Raw genomic sequence first — 25134 nt, 5'->3', positions numbered from 1 at the left:
TACTTCCTCTTCCTGTGGGTAGAATTCTCAGAACTCTCGTGGCTCTGGTAAGTGTTATCAAAAACTTGTGCAAGGCCACTTGGTGATAGAGTCTGTGCTCCACAGAGCCACCTCCTAGCACAGTGACTCACCTGTGCCTGGAGGACACAGGGGGTGAACTCTTCAAGAAGGAACAGAGAGTTCCAGGACACCTCTCACTTGAATTGTGATGGTTTGTTTATTAATGAACAAAAAACAGAGGGAGATTGGAATTTGTGGGGATGAGGTGGTGAGAGAGGTTTGAAAAGGCAGATGAGACTTTAAGGCCCAAAGACAAATACAATTTATTCCTCAAAGAAAAAGTAGTAATTATTTGTTTAAGATCTATCTTCCCCTGTAGGCTGTAAGAATCATGAGAACCATGAGAGGCCATGCCATTTTTTGTGCATTGTTTTAACTCTAGTAAAGTGCTGGCTGGTATTATAGTAGGTGCTCAATTAATGTCTATTGAACAAATGAATAAATGAATGAATGAAGGCAGAAAGAGGCATGAGCATTGAAAAGTAATCCTTTAAAAACGTATGTTTGTATATAGAAAGAGAAAGAAAAACTGTATATATGTTAATAGTGTGTATTTCTGAGTGGAGGGATTAGAGAGTATTCTAATTGTTTTCCTTTTATGATTTTCTGTTATAGTCTCATTTTCCTATAATTATTTCTCATGCTTGTTTAATAGAAATATTTTAAAGTAATGATTCAAAATTTTAAAAGCCTGGAAGGAAATATATAACCTAAGAGCGGCTTTTGTGCTGGGCATAGAATTGTAGAGTTTTATTTTATTTTCTGAATGTTCTATTGCTTTCATCATCTGAGAATACTTTTGAAATGAACAAGTTAGTTAGTCACCATGGCAGGAGAGCACTATTGTAGGAGGGCTGGGATCCCAGAACTCAGTGATCATGAAGAAAATGTCAAGTTAAAGAGAAGAAGGTGATGTATATAATGGCCTATCTTTTGAGATATCTATCTATCTATCTATCTATCTATCTATCTATCTATCCTATCCATCCATCCATAGGAATTTTATTTTTGAAATGCCCCTTGGAAACACCTGTCACATTCACCAGAAGCTAAATTGGTCCTGCATAATTTCTTCATTCCCACTTCTGAGAGGCTATGTCTCTGACTTTGTTCACAGTTAAGGATAATTTTTTTTCATTGACTAAGATGAGACATAGATTTCTTATGCTTCTTTCAAATGAAAACTTATAAACACCAGCTATTTGGGTTATTTTACAATTGCACAGATAGGAAAATCAGAACACAAAATATCATTGTTGTATAGATGCTCTGCAGACCTGTGTGGGTGGCTCTATGACACTTATGGATTAATGGGGAGTTTTGTCTAATAAATTGATTTGTAGTCTGATGGAGAAACACTTTGAGCTGTATTTGGTTTGATTAAGGTGGAACCTAGTATAGACTACAGACAACCTGGTCTACAGACAACCCAGTCAGAGTCAGCCTCATAGATAAAAACCCCAGGGCCTCCTTCAACCTCTGGTGACCAGAACAGTGTGAAATGTTACTGCAGCAGTAGCCACTCCAATCCTATTAGCTCTACCAAATAGGGAAATAGGCAGGGAAATTCTCCTGGTGCAAAGCTATCAGCTGTAGCTCAAGGGTTAATTAATACCAGGATGTTGGGGATAATAGAATGGATGACACAGCAGAGTGTGTGTGTGTCTGTGTTTGTGTGTGTAGGCTGTTTGAATACATTTGGAGTACTAGCTTTTGATTCAGATCATAACATATTTGGATGGTTGGAATTAAAACAATAGGGAATTAAAATGTGAGAATACTAAAGCACCTTAAGGAAGGAACTGAAAAAATGTCTCCCTTCAAAGACAGCAGATTTGCATGCACACATGTGCGCATGCACGCGCACGCGCACGCGACACACACACACACACACACACACAAACTAGGTGCCAGTGGGGGAAAAAAAAAAAAAAAAAAGCATGACTTCTCTCCAAAAACAACCCATACAAACTCTAAAAGGGAATCCTTCAATTTTCTGCCTCCACTCCAGGACAAATAGTCCCTCAGCAGCCCCTTGCATAAGGGGATCTCTCTGATTGGCCTGCTGAGCAGGGATACCTGGCTCCTAGAGTCCTGATGCTGGCTACCGTCAAATCAGTGCTGTTTGTGGACGCTCATCTCCCTTCTTGGCAGGAGAAAACCTGGAGAGGAGGTGACAGGGTGGAGAAAAATCCAGTACAGGGGGGGAATGGTGAACATAAAGGAGAAGCTGTTACCCTCTCCAGGCCAAAGAGAACTGCTGTAGAAATGCTACGCTGTGACCAAGCAGCAGGGATTATGAGGCATACAGAGACATTTTTTTAACTTGCATCTGATTGTGTGATATTTAGTTACATGACTTTGGTGGTCTAAAGCCTGTCTGTGCTTTGTTCTTTTTTTCCGTATCCATCCTTCAACAACCGGATCCTATCAGTTATTCCATTTTAATTTCCATCTTTCACTGAGTTTCAGTATCACTGTGGTTTGTAGGTATTTTAGCCAGATTTAGTGCATTTTTGTGATATTCAGAAACTGTCTATACGTTTCAGGAAGCTGAGACAATGAACACATCACAACCATAATTTCCCTTGGCTTGTTTCTACTCAGTTTCCTTTTCACTGCGTGCTGCTCAAATCCCCATCCAGATGCACTATTGTGTGTTTAGGACATATAAAATACCACTGGAGCTGCTTCTATTTGTACTTTATTCACACAGTGACATGACACATGAAAGAAGAGTGGTAAATGGTCATGACTGAACTGGGGTCAGATTTATTAGACTATTTTTAACATATGAATTCAAAAATACTATTTGAACAAATAAGTATCTAAAATTTGCACTTACCTGTTGGAAAAGCTAAGACTGTAGCACATTCTACTGAAAGTATAAAAATGTTAGGCTTGGAATGAGGGGTAACGCTACCTTTAAAGGAGATTATAGGCCAGGCATGGTAGCTCATGCCTGTAATCCCAGCACTTTGGGAGGCCAAGGTGGGCAGATCGCTTGAGCCCAGAAGGTGGAGACCAGCCTGGGCAACATAGTAAGACCCCGTTTCCACAAAAAAAAAAAAATAGAAAAATTAGCCGGGTGTGGTGGTGCATGCATGTAGCCCCAGCTACTCGGGAGGCTGAAGTGCAAGGATCACTAGAGCCCAGGGAGGCTGAGGCTACACTGAGCCACTACTGCGCCACTGCACTCCAGTCTGGGCAACAGAATGAGATCCTGTCTCGAAAAGAAAAAAAGGAGATGATAATAATAATGTGTTAGTTCTGAAAAACTAATAATTTATGTAGACCTCTTTCAAAGAGAAAAGAGTTAAATAAAAATAAATCTTGAGATACCTGTTACCCAATGATACTCTCAAAGGCTGAAGTCAAAATATGTTTTCTGCATTTTCTTCCATGATTGCTGAATGGTTTTGTGTTTTAGGAATGTATGTTCCGAGAAAGGTTATTGAGAAAGTTTCGAAGATTCAACCTATGTAAATGGTTGAGAAGTGACTCACCAATCTTTTCTTTCTACAATCTAATCTGCCTGGTAAAAATAAAAGTAAATTGTAAACATGTTTTATAAGACCTGTTCCATGCTTTAACCATAAAATGTTCCACGGAATAGAAAACATAAAAATTTTCCATGTTTTAACTGTAGAAAAATTCACAGGAGCTGCAACCCATATGAACTTGTCTTAAATCACTTTTGTACTTGGATCTTTTGCAAATTGCAGAAGGCACATTGCTGGCTGCAACTTTGGATAAACCACACATTCCATTTCAAGATGGCTGTTTAATCTTTCTCAGTCTTGACAATGCTCAGGCAATTCTCACCATGACGTTCATTCATCTCAGGCTGCCACTTTCCTGTGGCTACCATCACTTCTACATGTAGCATTTTCGATTCACACCGTGCCAGGTGGAGCTGAGTCCCTGCTTTCATTCTTGCCCGGGGGTTTTGTGACAAAAAGCTGAATGTGATTCAGAAAGCAATAACATGCTGTATACCTAAAACACTTGGTTGTCGTTAAAGGGCACTGTCGCTTCTGCAGGTACCTTCAGTATCTGTAAGGGGAAAACATGAAATACAGGTTTTGCTTTCTATGGGAATGTGCAGGAAGTAAAAAAAGCATCCATTTCTTGAGTGTTCACTGAATAGATAAGGAAATATGAGTGATTCACAGTGGACCTTATTTCCTAAAGCATTTCAAACATATTTAAACAACAAAAAGATGAACAATGAAGAAATACATACCATTTGGATAAGTCCTTCTGTAACAGGTGGTTGTTCTCTTAATTTTTATAAATGTAGAGTCTACAAGTTGGAGGACATACATTATGTTCTTGTCCACAGAATTTGTACTTTACCATAGTATTTGGTAAGAGAACACCCCGTAACTTATATGGTTGTCCTAAATTTTAGGTAATTTTGTTTTAAATACCATTTACTGAATGCTCTAGTCATACCTATAGTCTAAGGGAAAGATTGGCACACTATGATTGGTATACCTAGTGCAGCTCACTGCTGTTTTGTAAATAAAGTTTTATTGGAACATAGCCAACCTCATTTGCTGATATATTGTCTATACCTATTTTCACACTACAATGGTAGAACTGAATAGTTGCATCAGAGAAAGTAAGGCCCACAGGCCAGGTGTGGTGGCTCACACCTGTAATCCCAGCACTTTGGGAGGCTGAGGCAGGCAGATCACAAGGTCAGGAGATCGAGACTATCCTGACTAACATGGTGAAACCCCCCATCTCTACTAAAAATACGAAGAAAAAAAAAAAAAAAGCTAGGCATGGTGGCAAGCGCCTGTAGTCCCAGCTACCCGGGAAACTGAGGCAGGAAAATTGCTTAAACCCAGGAGGTGGAGGTTGCAGTGAGCCAAGATCGCACCACTACACTCCAGCCTGGGCGACAGAGCGATACTCTGTTTCAAAACAAAAAAACAAAACAAAAAAAAAAAAAGAAAGAAAGAAAGTAAAAGAAAAAGAAAGTAAGGCCCACAAAGCCTCAAATACTTACTCTGTGATTTTTTTTTTTTTTGAGACGAAGTCTCGCTCTGTTGCCCAGGCTGGAGTGCAGTGGCGCGATCTCGGCTCACTGTAACCTCCACCTCCTCGGTTCAAGCGATTCTCCTGCCTCAACCTCCCGAGTAGCTGGGATTACAGGTGCCCGCCACCACGCCCAGCTAATTTTTTTGTATTTTTAGTAGAGACGGGGTTCACCATGTTGGCCAGGTTGGTCTCGAACTCCTGACCTCATGATCTGCTCGCCTGACTCTCCCAAAGTGCTGGGATTACAGGCATGAGCCACTGCACCTGACTACTCTCTGATCTTTTGCAGAAAAAGTTTGCTGACCCCTGTCCTAAGTTATTAACATTTTAGGACTAAAAATATGTATATTGTCTCTGTATTTGTATGATTACATAAATGCATATGTATATACCTATATGTAGCTACATATGCATATATATGTATGTATGGTCTACATACACATATGTAAATATATAAATATGTGTATAAGCATATAGATACACATGAGTATATGTGTGTTTACATGTATATATGTGCATGTATATGTACATGTGCCTATGTGTGTGCACATACACAAGATTAATTGAATTCTAAGCAGGACATCGCTAGGGAATGGTATCTTTAATTACACCTGAAAAACAATCAAGGTCTGCAGCCCCTTTCCTGAACATACTGACTGGCTCTCCTCCATTTAAGTGGTAAATGATGCCTGGTCAATATACAGGAATTATGTTCTTTGCCTCCTTCACTTATGGGTCTGTCTGTGGAGAAAGCATTTCTTTTTCATAGCCAAGAACTTGAGTCACTATTTCCTTGCTGCTGGTCCAGCATGCTGGGGAACAACAAAAGCAGTACTGCTGGGGCACTTCAGGGCAGCAGGCTCAGTGCTGGATTCTTTGGTGAGGACCTCGTACTTTTCCACAGAGTTACTCAAGGCCCCACCAAGAGCAGAAAGAAAAGCCAGCACGGGAAAAAAAAAAAAGGAAAAAACAGTACAGAAAGAAAATAGAGGCTGGCTGTATGTAAAAACATGAACAATGTAGCCCAACATTGTTAACTAATTTTAGTTTGGGAGAAAGAAGTGCTGCATTAATTGTAGATTTAAGATACAGATATAAAACCCTTCAAGCCAGATATTCATGAGTTCACTTATTCATTTAATAAATGACTAATTGAGCATTTACTATGTGTCAGGGACAGGGTTAGGCTCAGGAGATACAACAGTGCACAGGATACAATCCCTGCCCTTACAGATCTGACAGTACAGTCGGGAAGGAAGATGGGTGAACTGTTACACTGGAGTGAGTTGTGTGAGTTTTCGTGAGTGGTCAGCATAGAGTGCTACAGAGCTAACACGAAGGACGCCCAATCTTCCTGACACCTTCAGTGGTCAGGAAAGGGTTCCTGGAGGAAGCATCCTCTAATGGAGAGTGAAGTGAAAGTAAGAGTTGTCTAGGTGAAAAGACACCAGTAAGAACTTTCTAGGCAAGAGAGCCAATGTGTGCATAGGACTCGACTTGAGAGAGACCATGGTATTGGGGATATGCAAATGGCTCTGGGTGACTGGGGCCAAGAAGACAAAGGATGAAGGGTGGCAAGGAATTGAGGAAGGCATACTTGAAGCTAAAAATCTCAGTCAGCTGACTGACCTTCTCTCACCACCACCTGATGCTGATGGGCTCAGAGAGGTCCCCAAACACAGGTGAGACCTCAACTCCAGCTGGTGTCCAGGCTCTTGACACCGTTGCAAGAAGGAATTCAAGGATGAGTCAGAAAATAGTAAAAGTACAGAGATTTGTTGCAGAGGGAAGAGTACACACTCAAGAGAAGGGAATGTGGTTGTAGTCAAGAGCCAGGCACAAGGGGGTTTGGGGTTGCTACCTTCATGGGTTTCTATAACCAAAGCAAGGGGTAGAATATTCATGAAAATTCCTGGGAAAAGTTGGAGATTTCTCAGAATTGTCGTGCCACCCATTTTTCCAACAGATATAGGTGTTCCTGGAACTGTCATGGCACTGGCAGGTGTGTGATTTGTATGTTAATGAGCATATAATAAGGTCCTAGGTGAAACCTAAGTAGGATCCAGCTCCATGTTGGGTCCAGTCAGTCTCAATCAGCTTGGTCCACATCTGGTTTTTCAGGGTCTTATCAGTCCATAGCCTCTATTCATGTGAAACTGCTGCCTGGAACTTTTATTCTCCTGTAACCACCCTATATGACTCCTGTCTCACATCCAAATCAACATCCCCAAGGTTTCCTATCAGCCTTCATTTGATCTCCCAGATCAATTAGGAGGAACGAACACTCTGATTCAGTGCTATGTGGAGTCACACTGGAGCCTGAGGCAAAAGAAATACGCATCCTTATAGTGTACACTTACCCGAAAATGTGTCTATAGTTTGTGGAAGAAGTCAATACAAGCTCTACAAAAAAAAAAAAAAGTGACTACACATAAAGTTCCACATTGTCCAGTCTGTTCCCGTGCCATTGTCAACTCTCATGACACTGTCTGACCTGGCCAGCCTTGGGCTGATTGGAATTCCTGTTGCACAATAACCCAGGGTCATAAAACAAATAACAGCAGCCTGTCTTCACCTAATTTTTTGATATTTTGTTTATTGTAGTTTTTTTTGCCCATAGTCTATAGATGAGAAATACGTAGGATCCAGGTGGTGAAAAATCATGTGAAAAATGGTAAACAGTTTGCATTTTGTATAGGGGCAATGGAGAAACGTTGAAAGGCTTTGAACATGGAAATAAAGGAATCAGATTTTTCTGGGTTAGAAATATCACTCTAGTCGCAGATTTGAGGGTACATTTGGGATGTTAGGTTTTTTCATAGAAACATCTGTATTTATAGTCACCAAAAATATCCCTTGGGGGATTGCTATTAACTTTATAAAAATGGTTCGCTATATAAAATCCTTGTAAATGAGAAATACATTTGTAAATATGTGCTGATTTGTACATATGTCTGATGGCAAATTTGATTATGCACAACTTTTCAAAAACACACTCCTGTGTTTTTGCAAGTGATCATTTTGTTGAGATTCTCAAAGAATTACTTGAGCAAGCTGATGAACACATCATGGAGTATAAATTGCAGAGGAGAACGTTTTCTAGCCAAAACACAAGAAAACAAACAGATTGAGGAAGTTAAGGGGAAAAAAAGGAGAAAAAGGGGCTTGGCAGTTTAAGAGTGTGGGCTAACTTACATCTGAAAATCCTCTCTCATGCTGTTCTCTGCACCTGGAATACCCTCCCCACCGCCTATTCAATTTCAAGGCCCAAATCAAGCTCTATTCCTAAGAATTTTTTGATTGCTCCAGTGCATCCAATCTCCTTTTCCCCTTTAGTTAGTGGCCCTGAAACCTAAGTGTGAGAATCACCCAGAGGACTTACTAAAGCAGAGTTTTGGTTTAGGTAGGTCTGGGGTGAGGACTGAGAGTATTTTTCCAACAAGTTCCCAGATAGTGCTGATGCTGGTCACGGACCACACTTTGGGAAGCACTGCTTTAAACCAGTGCGTGTTTCTCAGACTTTAATGTGCATACAAATCACCTGGGGGCCTTGCAAAGGATGCTACACTGAGATCTATATCAGTGGTTCTCAACAAAGGATGACTTTACTCCCAGGGCACATTTGGACATGTTGGACATTTTTGTTTGTTATATACTGTGGCAGTGGGAAGTGAGGAGTGCTTTTGCTTGTTGCTGGCATCTAGTGGGTAGAGGCCAGAGATGCTTCAAAACATCTACAATGCAAAGGACAGCCTCCCACAATCAAGAATTATCTAACCCAAAATGCCACGTTGGGAAACCTTGATTTAAATGATACAATTTAGATACCATCACCATTTGCTATTGCTCATGGAGATTGTAAGGACTGCAGTTTCCTAAAAGCAAGCACTATGTCTAATATAGAAATTCTGAGGCTCTTCCTCTCTCTGGGCCAAACACTACCTTTCCATCCCACCTCCTCTCCAAATGCCTAACACAGTGTTTACTACATAGTGAGCATACAGGAAAAGGTTTTTTAAATTAACTACCTAGGAACACTTAAACTAGTGGTTCTCAGGCTTCACTGTATATTAGAATCACCTGGGGAGTTTTTAAAACACAAATGCCTGCGTCCCACCAATAGATTCTGATTTCATTGTTGTATGCTATGGCCTGCATATTGGGAGTTTTAAAAGCCCTGCAGGTGACCCCAATGAGCAGACAAGGTTGAAAATTATTGAACTCCATCCTCACTAATTAGTAATTCACACTCGAAACTGTGAGAGTGAGAAGGAAGACTTGTAGCTGCTTGAGCATACATATGATTGCCGCTAAGGAAAACCCATTCCAAAACAAGTTAGACCCATAAAATATCATTAATTTCCAAGTAGTTGCTGTGTACCGCCTGTGAGTTGTCCATTATACTATGTGCTAGGAATACAAAATTGAAAAGTGTAAGGGCTGCCTTCTAGGGACCTCCTAGTGCAATGGAGAAGTTAACTATGAACAATACAGTAAGTGCTGTAATAGAAGCCTGTACAAAGTGCCTGAGTCATGCAGAGGAAGTATCACACCAAAGGAAGTGGCTTACTTTTCCCAGGGGCTCAGGAGAATTGGGGAAGGGGTTCTCAGAGAAGTCTCTCACCTGGGTGTTGAAAGTAAACAGTGTTGATTGGAAATGTCAAGTACATCAGCATGGTTGGACACAGTTGGACTGGCTGGTGTTAAAGGAAGCAGAAACAGTGGTGGGAGAGAAGGGAAAGGGGCTGCACAGGGCTTGAGGGCATAAGGCCATTCATGAAGAGCTGCATGTTCAGGGGGTCAGGACTGTATAGACGAGAGGCAGCCAGTGATGGTTAAACAGAGAAGTGATATGAGGAGGTGAGCTCACTGTGATCCACACCTCCTTTGCACACTTGAGGGCTGTAATTGAAAGATGCATTCATCAATTCCTGTTGTGCAGTAACCCAGGGTTGTAAATCAAATAATAGCAGCCTGTATTTATCTAATTTTTTGATATTTTGTTTATTGTAGATTTTTTGCCCATAGTCCATAGATGAGACCTGAGAAATACATAGAATCCAGGTGGTGAAAGACCGCATGAAAAATGATAAGCAGTTTGCACTTTGTCTAGGGACAATGAAGAAACATTGAAAGGCTTTAAGCATGGAAATAAAGGAATTCGATTTTCTAGGTTAAAAATATCACTCTAGTTGCAGATTCGAGAGTAGATTTGGGATGTTAGATCTTCATAGAAACATCTGTATATAGTCACCAAAAATATCCCTGGGGAAATTGCTATGAACTTTATTAAAATGGTTCACAATATAAAGAATTACTTGAGAACATATAAGAGGTGCCTTGTATGTTGTCTTCTCTGTAAGCAGAGCTTTGTGGAGTTGTGTGAGACTGCAGCCCTGCCACCTTCATCCCAAGTTCACTTCCCTGATGCTCCTATGGCACAGAATCGAGAGAATGACAAACTGTGTACAAGGGGTGGATTGAGTTGCAGGGATTGGCAGTTTCCCAGGCAAGGCCTGGCTGTCCAGAGTCCTCCCTCCCTATGGCCGCTTGCCCCTACTCCCCTCCCTCAGTGATGCTGCCCAGGAATAGCACACTTGATCCAACCAAATGGCTTCCCTCTGGGACCATTTCTCTTCTATCCTGATGGACCCTTTGAGACAATTCATTGCCCCTTCAGCAGCTCCTACTGCTGGAGCCTCACCCTCCTCTGCAGCCACATCCACCCCAGGGAAGGTCTCTGTGCACTCCCAGGCTGAGGACCCCTTTAGAGGGAAAGCAAATGGCAGAGCCAGAGAGCCTATTAAGGCTGGGGTCCTGCTCTCCAGCACAAAACCCTCATAATAAGAAGAGAAGATGATGCAGAGAGGAAAGGAAAAGCCCCCACACTGGTAGCTCAGGCCTCGTTCCCAGCCCTTCTTCCTCAGAACCAGATGGCTCCCTGGATTTAGAGTATCCCCCTAATGTCCTCAGCAACCAAATTCTGCATGGCAGAGAGGATGGTTGGCCACAGACACTGGGGGCAGCACCAGCGGTTATCACAGTACAACGTCTAAACAAAATGTGAGCTCCATTGGCTGTCAGAGTTCACTGTGAATCAATACATCCAAGAAGTGGGAAGAGAGAGACAGAGATAATCCTCATTTTAACATAAATATTTAAGCTTAAGTAGAGATGGGGCAAGTGTAGACCAGGTTAAGAGTATGTTTCCGGTATGTAAGGTGTGTCATGGTGCTATTTGTCATTAGCACTGGCCCAGGGAGCCAGGGAACATTGTTCTACCCCAGGTTTCAGAACCCAAAACTTTGCCTTATGGTAGCCACAGACACCCCAAACCATGTCCCATCGCTCTTATGAGTACCCCAATGTCTTCTCCCACATTCTTCAAGTCCCTTGTTCTTTCCTCTTCTACAGGTGAGAATAAAGGTAGAAAAATCAAAACTCGGCTAGGGAGCAGCAATGGTGATCAGAGTCATTACAACAGATCAGAAATGGTTTCAGCACCACTTTACCTGCAAATGGCTTTCAACATCCCAGTTCCCTCATGGCTTATCACATGATGTTTTTGAGAGAAATAAGGTGTTATATTGTGATACACTCTAAGATGCTTCAAAGAAACGTTATCAGATCTTCAAATGGTATTACCTGACCTGTACTTTCTCTGATTTGTGTTGGGCCAGACCTTCACTAATTTACAAAATAGAAACTTAGTCTTCTCTCTCCTTAACATCCCCTTTAAATTCCTTTAACCCCTCTGTGTGGTATATCCTCCTCAGTCTCAGAGAGTCCAGTTCCTCATATCCTCTTATTCCCATCACCTTAAAAAAACCTACTCTTTGGAAATTATCTGTTTCCCAATTACTATAACTCAGAAATTACTGTGTGTCATACCTTTGTCTGGGAGCTTACAGTTTAACAAAGAACAATACATTTAGCCAAAGGAAGGGCACTCTGAGTGAAATGTTAGGTACCAGTTGACTCAAGAATCAACTCTTATCTTGGGCTCAACTACAAGTTAATTGATCAAACAGTCTGTTAAAAATTTAATGAGATTTTAAAAATGATACCAAATCAAAATTTAAAGCAGGCACTAGCAGAATTGCTCTCAAAGAGTCAGATAGTAAATATTGTCATCTTTGAGGGAGAGGCAATTTGTGAGACTGTTCAACTCTGTCATTGTAATGTGAATGCAGCCATAGACAATACAACAAATAGACATGCCTGTTTTCCAATATAACTTTATTTACAACAAGCAAACAATTGGCAGACTGAATTTGGCCTTGCCCTCAGGTCACAGTTTGAAGACCTCCGATTAAGGTTACTTCTTTGAATTACTGAAAGTGAGCATGTGCACAGGCACATGTGCACACACACACACACACCATTAACCTCTTCCATGAAAATCAAGTTATTGGGCTAAATGCCTCACTAAAAGGCAGAGTGGCAAGCTGGATAAAAAAGCAAGACCCAATGGTATGCTGTCTTTAAGAGAGCCATCTCACACATAATAAATAACACTTATAGGCTTAAAATAAAAGGATGGAGGAAAGTCTACCAAGCAAATGGAAAACAGAAAAAAAAAAAAAGCAGGGATTGCACCCCTATGTTCAGACAAAACATATTTCAAACCAAGAAAGATAGAAAAAAAAAAAAGACAAAGAAGGGCATTACATCATAACAAAGGTTTCAATTCAACCAGGAAGTCTAACTATCTTAAATATATCTGCACCCAACACAGGAGCACCCAGATTCATAAAGCAAGTTCTTAGAGACCTACAAAGAGAAACCATTCAAAAGATCAATGAATCTAGGAGGTGGTTTTTTGAAAAAATTAATAAAACAGGCCACTAGCTAGGCCAATAAAAGAGAGAAGATCAAATAAACAATTAGAAATGCTGAACAAAATGTTACTGTTGACCTGACAGAAATACAAACAACAAAATGTTACTATTGATCGTACAGAAATACAAACAACAAAATGTTACTATTGACCTGACAGAAATACAAACAACAAACAAATTTGTCATCCATTCAAAGATGTCCTTATTGCAGGTGTTTTACAATAAAGGCCATTCCCTCGTTTGTTTGCTTGGCTTATAGGATATTTAAGTTTGAATTGCTGTCATTGTTTTAAAATCGTGAGGTTTTACATGTAAATCAAGATTTTTACCAGTACCATGCTGTTTTGGTTACTGTAGCCTTGTAGTATATTTTGAAGTCTAGTAATGTGATGCCTCCAGCTTTATTCTTTTTGCTTAGGATTGCCTTGGCTATTAGGGCTCTTTTTTAGGTCTGTATAAATTTTAAAATAGTTGTTTCTAGTTCTGTGAAGAATGTCATTGGCAGTTTGATAGGAATAGCATTGAATATGTAAATTGCTTTGGGCAGTATGACCATTTTAATGATATTAATTCTTCCTATTCATGACCATGAGATGTTTTTCTATTTGTGTCTTCTCTGATTTCTTTGAGCAGTGTTTTGTAATTCTCATTGTAGAGATCTTTTACCTGCCTGGTCAGCCATTTTCCGAGGTATTTTATTCTTTTTGTGACAATTGTGACTGGGATTGCCTTTCTGATTTGGTTCTTGGTTTGGCTGTTGGTGGTGTATAGGAATCCTAGTGATTTTTGGACATTGATTTTGTATCCTGCAACTTTGCTGAAGTTGTTTATCAGGTAGAGGAACAAATTCGTGCATATTGGAACCATGCAAAGTGAGGAGTACCTGTAATGTCTTCTATGTGACAAGACAAATTATGACAATTTCATGAGAGCTAAGATTTAGAATGGACTATAATGGTCACTCAGGCCAAGTGGACTCCAAAGGAAGGATCTCCTCCTATAGTACCTTGTTTTGTGGCCATTTGCAGAGCTCTTGAGAAAAAACCATCATCAAATGCTTTCCTAACTCAGTGCACTGATTCTTAGCAAAAACCTGTTAATACAACACTCTGACCACCAGGTGGAGTTTCAGGCTCCCTGTCTTGCCCCCTAGGTAGGGCTTTGGTGTCAAGAGCCAAAGCTTTTAAAATATCGCAGTGGATGCAAAATGAATTGAAACTCTGAGTCTACGTGGTGAATTCTCTCTGTGGAGCTCTCTTATCTCAGAAATCAGGTACAAGAAGAGGGATGTAGGGCTGCTTCCTGCCTGGATGGGGTTAGCTTCCCTCAGAAGGTCTGGAGTAAGCAGGTTAGATCAACTCACCTAACTCTTCCCTTGACTAGCTGTCTCTAGGATGCTATTCTTTTTTTCCTTTTGGGGTTTCATTAAAACCCTTTAAGCTGAGGTTTGGATATAGGTTTGGGAGATATGGAGGCCACTTAGCCAGTTTTGGTGGCCACCTAGTCTAAGCAGAGGACTTCTCAGGACTCCAAGAGGCCCAACACACTGGGGGCCCACAGTGAGGTTTGGTTGTGAATTCCATAAACCTAAACCCATAGGTAGGATTTCATGGATGGCGTTCAGCCACTGTGCTAGATGTCCCTTGGTTACCCAGCAGGGGGACATAATCATAGTAGTTAGCTGGTTGAGGTTTCCAGAATTCTGGATCCTACCTGTCTTGTGGGAAATTATCTTGTTGTAATGTACCTCCTAGTATACCACCAGACAAGCTACCCAAGAAGTCACACAACAGAATGGCTCACAGACTAAATTAAAATTCTCAAATTATATAGTTTATTAAAACAATTTAAAATACACAACAAGAAGAAATCTGGTAAGGTAATGTAAAATAGAGAGCAAGCAGGGTGAAAGGATAGTATTATCTGAATCCTAAGGTGTACAAAATTTTTATTTTGTACACCTTTGTGAGAGAACCTCTCTCTCAGCTGCATCAGCCTTCAACACTGAAACTATGATTATAAAGACCAGAACTACCTGAGGTTTTAGCAAGGGCTCTACAAGCAGAAGGTTCCCAGGGCTTGTTACATGCTTGTTAGAAAGACACAGGAACAGCGCCATGTATGCCTGGCCGCAATTGTAGCTTATTGATTAGAATTTTGAACAGTCATGGGTTTTATTTGTGCCTTGGACAGAGAACATGTGGGTCATGATAAGTACCACCGTTGGCTGGCCAAATTAAAGTGTTATGAACATTGAGTGCGCATGCATATTTTATGTATCCTGAGCATTTGGATTTTATTGTGTATTTAGCGCTTCATATGTCTGATGTACATTTAGTGCCCTAGTGCCTCATGTATATTTATGATCTCATAAAATACTAGGATTCTCCTGGCCCATCCATTCTTTTCTATCTATATTTAACATACACGTGCTCTACTAACTACTTTACTTAACACATCTTATGAGCTTATGACATATCCCATTTCTTTTTCTCCTCCTATAGCATAGCTGAATGTTCTCAAACAATGCAACAAATGCACACTATGAGTCACCCTTAGAGTATTCAGATCTCTCATTCTAATACATCATACAGATAAGTTTAAACTCTAAACCATCACTGTCATAGTAAACAATATTAAAACAGCAGCTTTTAAACTGTTCACTCACATCAACGTAAGTCCAATCAGTCCACTTTTTCAGAAGCCCCAGGGTATGACTCACGGTTGTGGCTTCTTGAGACCATGAGGCCATATGAAGCTCTGAGCATCCAGGTATCACATCTTTGTCATCAGCTCTTATTGTCTGTAATGTCAGAGTTCCTCTTTTGGTATTGACTTCTTATTTGCTGATTTATCTTTTGCACGTCATTAGAAGCATTATCAGTGATGTTTTTGCACATATCCACCTATTAAAGCTGATTTGGTCTTGTCCTTTGACACGTCCAGAAACTAAGACCTTTATCTTTTCAGCACATCGAGACATTATTGCCTAAAAAAAAAGCACATGTTACAATATGACTACAAATGTCATTTTGGATAAGCCAACTCTTTCATTTGAGAAAATGTCCAGGAACTGAGAGTGAGGATTTTATTTTTGATATAGTATGTTTTGTTGCATTTGCCCTGTTTTGTTTATACTGACACAACAAAAGGTACTGATTTTTTTTTTTTTTTTTTTTTTTTTGGAGACAGAGTCTCACTCTGTAGCCCAGGCTTGAGGGCGATGGTGCGATCTCGGCTCACTGCAACCTCTGCCTCCCGGGTTCAAGCGATTCTCTTGCCTCAGCCTTCTGAGTCCGGGCCCGGCCAGGGTATTGAATATTAAACCTGTGCAAATAACTACACAAACAACGAAGTAAAGAAACTTAGTAAATGCACTTTACATAGTGTTTAACTGCTATTCTAAGGAGCAAAATCAATCAATATGTGGTATCTTTTTTATTTTATAAATCTTACAATTTTAAGAAAAGCACAAGGCAGGGCGTGGTGGCTCACACCTGTAATCCCAGCACTTTGGGAGGCCGAGGTAGGCGGATCACCAGGTCAGGAGTTCGAGACCAGCCTGGATAACATGGTGAAACCCCATCTCTACTAAAAATAGAAAAAAATTGCTGGGCATGTTGGCACATGCCTGTAATCCCAGCTACTCGGGAGGCTGAGGCAGGAAAATTGCTCAAACCCAGGAGGCGGAGGTTGCAGTGAGCCGAAATCACGCCATTGCACTCCAGCCTGGGCAACAGAGCAAGACTCCATCTCGAAAAAAAAAGAAAAGTACAATTAGTATAAGTAAAATATATACTTATAAGTATTACAGATACAACAATTTTCCTCAAAGAGGTTTAAGATATTACATCCATGAAAATGAAGCAATGATCCTAGAAATTAAACATGACTTTTGATATTAAAAAATCAGATATGTATCACCAATAGAATCTTTTTTGAAAGAATGACGATAGCATAAACTTCAACAAAATAAATAATGAATCCAAGAAAGATGAAGATGTAGGGTTCAAGAATCAGTGTAAAGGAGAGAAACTACTTGACTTGTCTAAATATAATATATATTTAAAATTAATAACACAACATTAAAATCTAGATTAAACATTGGCAAACATTTTCTGTAAAAGGGAAGATAGTAAATATTTTCAGTGTTTGATCCATGTAGTCTCTGTTGCAACTACTTAGTTCTGCTGCCGTAGTGTGAAAGCAGTCAGATAATATGTAAATGAATGGACAATAAAATTTTATTTACTAAAGGAAGAAGCAGGCTAACCAACCCCTGTTCTGGATGATTGTAACATAAACATGACAAGGTCAAGGCATGATGGAGAGATAGGAGGGAAGTTCTAAAAGCATGATAAACACACACAGACACCACACACACACACACACACACCCAGATGTCGAGAAAAATGTCAAGCCACTATATGATGTCTTTTCTACACAATCATTATTCTTTGAGTTTTCTTGACAGTTTATCAGATCTTTTATAAGATATTTATTTGAAATCCAATGGGTCAGTTGAAACGAGATACCAATTGGAAGTGTGTTCAACTGAAAGATAAAGATTAAGAAGCTATTCACAGTAGCCGGGCCTGGTAGCTCATGCCTGTAACCTCAGCACTTCGGGAGGCTGAGGAGGGCAGATTACCTGGGGTCAGGAGTTTGAGACCAGCGTGGCCAACATGGCAAAATCCTCTCTACTAAAAGTATAAAAATTAGCTGGGCACCTGTAATCCCAGCTACTTGGCAGACTGAGGCAAGAGAATTTCCTTGAACCCGGAAGGCAAAGGTTGCAGACAAGATTGTGCTACTGCACTCCAGCCTGGGTGACAGAGCAAGACTGTTTCAAAAAAAAAAAAAAAAGCATCTATTCACAGTAGAACGTTAACTGTAGTGTGGTCAGTTATTTCAGTCCTAGGTTAATTAGTTCTTATTTTGTTGATCTTGAGTTAAGCTCTACTTTCATGCAGTCCTAGGTTAATTAGTTCTTATTTTCTTGATCTTGAGTTAAGCTCTACTTTCATGAAGTCTACTTCTGAACTGAGTCTTGAAAATCCCAATTCGGTCCTTGAGTACAATCTGACAGGGGTTAGGTATCATCTGTTACTGAGATTCTTTGTCGTTTCTTCTAAAACAATTTTAGAGCTGCAGTTTGTAGCAAGGCCCCTTAAATAAGTATGAGGGAAAAACAGGAACCATCTGTTGATGACAAGACAGTATAGGCTTGGTTTATTATTGTCGGCATTGTCAGTTTGGAGTTTAGAATCTATTTAGAGACAATATTATGAACACTGAAGACACTGACAAATCTCTGAGGCCTTCTGATTTATCCCATGTGGTATGTGTCATATTGAAAGGTGACAACGTGCTAGCAGCCCTCGCTCGCTCTCGGCGCCGCCTCGGCCTCCGCGTCCGCTCTGACCGACCGCGCTCGAGGAGCCCTTCAGCCCACCGCTGCGCTCTGGGGCCCCCTCCCTGGGGCTGACCGAGGCTGGAGCAGGCTCTTTCTGCTCACTGGCAGGTGTAGAGGGGGAGGCGACAGAGGAAGCCCGGGCTGCGTGCGGCGCTCGCGGGCCGGCGCGGGTTCCGAGTAGGCCCCGCACTCGGCGCAGTCAGTCAACGCCTGCTGGCTTTGATCAGGGTACAGCTCCCTCTGGGCTGCCGGAGTGCCCGGGCTAGGTGCCGCAGGGTCCCTCGCTGACCGCCATTGAGAGGTGAAGCCGTCTGGGCTTCTGGGACGGGTGGGGACTTGGAGAAGTTTTATGTCTAGCTAAAGGATTGTAAATGCACCAATCAGAGCTCTGTGTCTAGCTAAAGGTTTGTAAACGCACCAATCAGCGGTCTGTCAAAACGGACCATTCAGCTCTCTGTAAAACGGACCAATCAGATCTCTGAAAATGGACCAATCAGCTCTCTGTAAAGTGGACCAATCAGTAGAACGCAGGTGGGGGGCGGGGCCAGATAAGGGAATAAAAGCAGGCCACCGGAACCGACCAACTGAGGCAATTTGTGCGGGTTGTCTTTGATGTTGAGGAGGTGCTATTGTTTTGTTTTTTGGTGTTAAGTGTTAATGCTGATGTTTTGGGTCTGTGCCCTGTTTATGTACTGTGACACTCATCGCGAAAGTTTGCAGTTTCATCTTGAAGCCAGCGTAGACCACGAACCCACCAGGAGGAATGAACAACTCCAGACACACCATATGTAAGAATTGTAACACTTGCCATGAGGGTCTGTGGTTTAATTTTTGAAGTCAGGAAGACCAAAAACCCACCAATTCTGGATACAATATGGAAATAGCTAAATGGTAAGTACAGTTGTATACATAGGGACATGATCAGGCTTTTAGCAGTTTAGTGTCAGTCTTTGCTTTGTGAACATTGCACACCCCAAGTTGTATGTAGTGGGCCTTCCACGTCCCTTACAACCCCATTGTAAGTATCTTAATGTACTCTTAACGTTGTTCCCTTTCATCTCCTTATGTGTTTTAAAACAATTTAATATGTGATTGAGCCTTTTAATTTGGCCTGTGAGCCTCTTTCATGACCTCTGGGATAGTTTGTCTTGCAGCATTATACTTGGAGGCGTCTGTTGCATCAAGGTAATTTTTCACGTGGCACCACCCATCAGTCATAGGTCATTAAACCTCTTTCTAGTCTCAATTTATAGAATCCCTATGCAATGTGTGTCATTACCTCTATCTGCTGAGAAAGCAGACTTTGCTGGCATGTAAGTCACATAGCTAGTAAGGGGCAGGGCCAGGACTTGACTGTGGTCTTTGGACCATACTCTTTCCACCTTGCCACACCTGTCCGCCTGGCTGTGCCAGCCAGCCATGATTCTTGATCAGTCAGCCGAGAGTTGGGCATTCAAGACTTCACTATTGGCCAGTTATATTCTAGAAAATTCTCCTTTATCGTGAGCTGAAATTTGCTGCTTTGTGACTTTGATCTGTTGATTCTACTTGTATTCTCTAAAGCAAGTCTGCGCAGCCCATAGCCTTCAGGCCAATACAGCCCAGGATGGTTTTGAATGGGGCACAACACAAATTTGTAAACTTTCTAAAAACATTGTGAGATTTTTTTTGCAATTTTTTTTAAGCTTATCAGCTACCGTTAGTGTTAGTGTATTTTATGTGTGGCCCAAGGGAAGCCAAAAGATTGGACAACCCTACCTTAAAGGAACACAAGGAAGTCCTTCAAATATTTGAACAATTTAATCTTCTCGACTCTTCTCCAGACTACACATTTCCAGCAACATCAGCTGTTCTTCACATGGTAGTTGTGTTTAGATGTTTCATTGTCTTTCGTTTGTGACATGCTTTCCAGCGTTGAGCAGAGCGTTTCAGGTGAGGTCAGGCAAGGATACAGCACACAGCAGTACAACTGCATGTCCTGAACAGAGTGCTTCTCCTGTTGCGAAACAGCAGTATTTCAGTTTCTTTTTGTTCTGGCAACTACATTATTTGGTTGGTCTTTATGAGAGTCAAATAACCTGTTTTGCACTAGTTCCTAAATTATTGTTTGAGGAAACACTGGTCTACCAGATGTAATTGCCTTTTTAAAAAGTTTTCAGTGCTAAAACAACAATGTGTCAAATCCTAATTCAAAGTTCAACAAGTTTGTTTACTTAGGAGTCCTCCAAAAGGCATCAATACACAGTGGTTTAAGAGCATGGACAGTGATTTAAATCCCAGTTCTGCGAACTGTGTGACCTTGGGCAAGTTACTTAACCACCCTGTGCTTCTACTTCTTTGTAGGTAGACTGGAATTACAATAATAGTACCTATCACAGAAGGTTGTTACAAACATTAAACAAGTGTACATACATGAAAGCCTTAAAATAGGGCCCAGTATGTAGTAAACATTCAGGAAAATACCAATTAATATCATGCAACACACAACTACGAATCTCCTGAAAGAGAATTTGGTGGAAGAGGGTTTGAATAGTGTTTCCCTAGGTCTTTATCACACTGAACCATTATCAAGACTTTGCCCATTCTCTGTTCATGAAACTGATACCTGGAACCCAAATGCAGGATGTTGTCGTATATATTAATATATTTCACCGTTTTCAGTACCTTATTCCAGCCTTTATATACCTCTGGAATGCTGATTCAGTCATTCATTCTATTAACTACCACCCCAAATCATATAAAATAAACTAAGTTTCCCTGAGTGACTTACTGCTATCAGTAAATCTAGTTTGCAGTTGGCTACATGGAAGTACCCTGTACATCAGCCCAAGTGTTTCTTCACCTAGGACCCATGGATAGTTACAGGATTTGCATCAACCAGGGTCTAGGGGGTCCCAGAATTCCCTACTGCTCATTCTGAAGTTGCTGTAATGGGAAGTGTGAAGGGAGCAGGGGATACAAATTCATCCTGTCGATGTCCCTGTCATCACTTCATGAAGAACGTGTCAGGGCAAGCCAGCTTGCATGTCCTGAGTCACTGACTGCCTTCCATTCTCAGGTTTATAATCCACTTGGGTTAGGGTTTCCAGAAACAATGTGCTCCTGCTGAGAGGTCCAGGGCCAGTCAGCAACTTCTTGTTGAGAGATTTGATCACTTGCAGCCTTCTCTTTTATTTTAGTGGTTAAAAAAAAAAAAATCACTTGGTCTATGGAGCCCCTGGTCCCACCTCTTGCCTTTCAGAATCCAGTTTACCTCAACTGCTGTCCCTGGTCATTTCCTGGCAGTGTTAGAAGAGAAGAAGCTTTTGAATTCCATGTAGTAACTAGTCCCTTTTCTCCCACCAAACCCCGCCTTTCTATCCTATTTGATAATGGTTTAAGGAGTGCTGTTTCCTCATGGTTGTTGGTCAGTTCTCTGTTAACCAACTGGAAAAAATTAAGATCTCTCCAGTTTGGAATTGTTTACAACAAAAAAGTCTATTGCCAGTCACAAAAGTTGTGCACAGGGAACATTTCCTGAGTTGGGGACCCAAGTCCAGTGCTCTTTTATTTCATTTGGAGTTGCATCCCTTAGGTTGACCTGGCAGGTGGCAGAGGGGCTCACAGGGCCTCTCAGGGCCCAAGTGCCAGCCTCAGCAGTAATGATGGTCTACACAGAGCACCAAGAGGAACCTCAACCAGGCTGCCTTGTTGTGATGCCAGGGTACAAGGGAAAAGGGGAGGACCATGAGGCCCTCTTTCCCTCTATCACTACAGCATGTCCTGTCAGTTCTTGGACTGATTGTATTTCCTAAATCATGGGTGAATTCATGTAAATAATAACGATAATTGAAGCTTACATTGAGCATTTACTGTGGGACCAGATACAATGCCAAGTGCTTTCTTTATTTTTTAGGTTTTTTCTTTAGAGATGGGGTCTCACCGTGTTGTCCAGACTGGTCTCCAACTCCTGGGCTCAAGCCTCCCAAGTAGCTATGACTACTGGCATGCACCGCCGGGCCCAGCTCCAAGTGCTTTAAATGTATTATCTCCTTTAGTTCTCACAGCTCTTTAAGTTAGTAATTATTATTCCAATTTTACAGGTTAGAAAATTGTGAGTAATTTGTCTAATGTATCCAGTAGGATTAGCCCTAGATATGTGTGTTAGAAAAAAGGGAGACAACCAAAATGTAGAAGTTTATTTATTTTTGTTTCTCATATATAAAAAGGCTGGAAGTAAATAGTGCAGGGCTGACCTGGTGCTCCAAGATGTCAAGGTCTATAGCTCCTTTCGTGTGGTCACCCACTATTGTCTACATGTAGCTTCTTCCTTGTGGTCCATGAGGACCACTCAGGTTGGAGCTAGCATGTCCTTATTCTACCAGCAGAAAGGAAGCAAACCAAAAAAAGGGCTGCTCCACCTTTTAGAGATGCTTCTCTGAAGTCCCACATAATATTTCTTTTTCTGTACCATTGAAAAGAACTTAACCATGGTCACACCTAGCCGCAGAGACTCAGAAAAGGCTGGTCTCTATTGCAGGCAGCCAGGTGCTCAGCTGCTCCACTGATACTCAGGGCTTTTATTTATTTATTTATGGGACAGAGTCTCGCTCTGTCGCCCAGGCTGGAGTGTAGTGGCACGGTCTTGACTCACTGCAACCTCCACCTCCCAGGTTCAGGCCTCCTGAGTACCTGGGACTACAAGCACCTGCCACCATGCCCGACTAATTGTTGTATTTTAAGTAGAGATGGGGTTTCACCTTGTTGGTCAGGCTGGTCTCGAACTCCTGACCTCAGGTGATCCACTTCCCCCAGGCCTCCCAAAGGGCTGGGATTATAGGTGTGAGCCACCGTGCCTGGCTTCAGGACTTTAATATTAAGGGATAAGTAGAGAATGGGTACTGGGGGACAACTAGCTGTCTTTGCCATAATTAGAACCCAGATCAGGTTCCAAAACTTGTATGGTACTTGCCTTATGTATACATATATATTACAATTAGTCATTTTGTTTAAAAAGATCACGTTCTGGAAATACAGCCTCAGTAGTGAGGCCATATATACGTATATTTGTATACATGTATATATATGTGTGTGCCTGTGTGTGTGTATACATGTTCAACCTAAAGGAAAAAACCTGAGGCAAAATTAATATAGGTAGAGAGTTTGGGCCAAGTTTGAGGACTGCAACAACCCAGGAGCATAGATTCTAGTCCCCTGAGTAGATCCTCCAGTTAGCAACAGTTGCAAGCAGGTTTTTAAAGGAAAAAAGAAGAGGTAGTTCCTAAATTGTTTACCAAGAATTTACATTAAAATAACCTAAGCTACTAATTGGTTGTACATTGTTCTTTGTATCACAAATTCCAGAAACAGGAAGACAATGGGTGAGGCAGGGAAGAAAAGAAAGAACAAAATGTCTTTAAACAATTGCTCCCCAGGCATAGGGGGGCCCAATGTAACTGAAATCCCATACTCTCCTCTCTCTGGGCCTGGTAAATTTCGCATACCTTACATAATGCAGCCTGCTCTGAGCTATTTTTCTTTTCTTAATATTAGTTCGTTTTTAGTGGAGGTATACCACATTTATTAGTACCTTATTATGACTGTCTGACAAGCGAATATATTGTACCCATTTTATATGTACAGAAGCACAGGCACATGAGCCAACTACTTTTAATTGATTCTTAGGAAGCCACAAAGTAAGCAAGTCATTGGGCTCAAATGTAAGGGGATAAAATGTTATTTGGCTTAATAAATACTTGGTGTCTGAATAAGTCATAAGCTCACTTGTCCTCAGAAATATGTAATTAGCAAAATGCAACATCAGCAGAGAATGAATCTTACTAGGGCAGTAGTTACAAGGCAAGCTGAGTCACCTAGAAACTAAAAAAGAAATCTGCGCTAAATTAATTTCATTCACATTCAGTCACACAAACTACTGAATAATTCATTTTGTTTGAATAGACAGCAGAACTAAAAGAATGTGGATCCTGGAAGCAGCAACAACCAAAGAAAACTATTATTCCTTTATTCTCCTTTGTACAAAGCCGATGATTGTTAACAGCCTTTGGAAAATGGAATCTGTAGAGAAATGCTTTTGGTTTTCATTTTCTATACTTTATAGACAAAATATATGGATTTTTACCACAAATATGTTTTCTTTTATTACTTAAAAAAGAGATCTCTTAGAAGTTAGAAATTGTTAAACCATTGTTAATCTTTAAAAAGTTGCTATTTAGACAGGTACCCTGGATTAGGGTCATTTTTCATCAGTCCATTCCTCATAAGGCAAGAAGTTGAAGGGAGGCCCAGCTCAGGGTCTGTGAAAGGTCTGCTAAACTCTTGCTTTTGCAGTGCCAAGGGACAAGGTGAGCCCCCTTCCTCTCTATGCTCTATTACGTGTAAATAAAAATAATTAGCATTTATTGAATTTTTTGTCAGAAACCCTTCTAAATCTCTTTCAAGTAGTACCTCATTGAATCCCTTCAGCAAGGCTGTGAGGTAGCTGTTAACTATAATCTCTGTTTCATAGATGACAACACTGGAACAGAGAGGTTATGTTACTTGTTCAGGCTTGCACAATTAGCAAGTGGCAGAGGTAGGAATTCGACCCTAGATAATATGGCTCCAGAGTCTATAGTGTTACCCACTAATGCAAAACATACCAGAGTGCGGGTGACTCAAGGCTTAATTGGTTGAAGGGCTGGCCAGGAGACCCTGGGCCCACTGAGTACAGATTTATACTCCCAGTTCTGGAACCAGAGCAAGGTCAGTAAAGGCCTAGCTGTC

General features: G+C 41.1%; 1 protein-coding gene across 2 annotated transcripts in view; it reads left to right on the top strand.

Annotated features, from left to right (window-relative positions):
- The window catches only part of RIPOR2 (RHO family interacting cell polarization regulator 2), a 243604-nt gene that overhangs the window by 36426 nt on the left and 182044 nt on the right, over positions 1–25134 (top strand). The gene's annotated exons all lie outside the window — the stretch shown is intronic.

This window comes from Rhinopithecus roxellana, chromosome 4, assembly GCF_007565055.1.
Source record: "Rhinopithecus roxellana isolate Shanxi Qingling chromosome 4, ASM756505v1, whole genome shotgun sequence".
Classification (NCBI taxonomy): domain Eukaryota; kingdom Metazoa; phylum Chordata; class Mammalia; order Primates; family Cercopithecidae; genus Rhinopithecus; species Rhinopithecus roxellana.
This window is presented reverse-complemented; position numbering and strand designations above follow the sequence as displayed.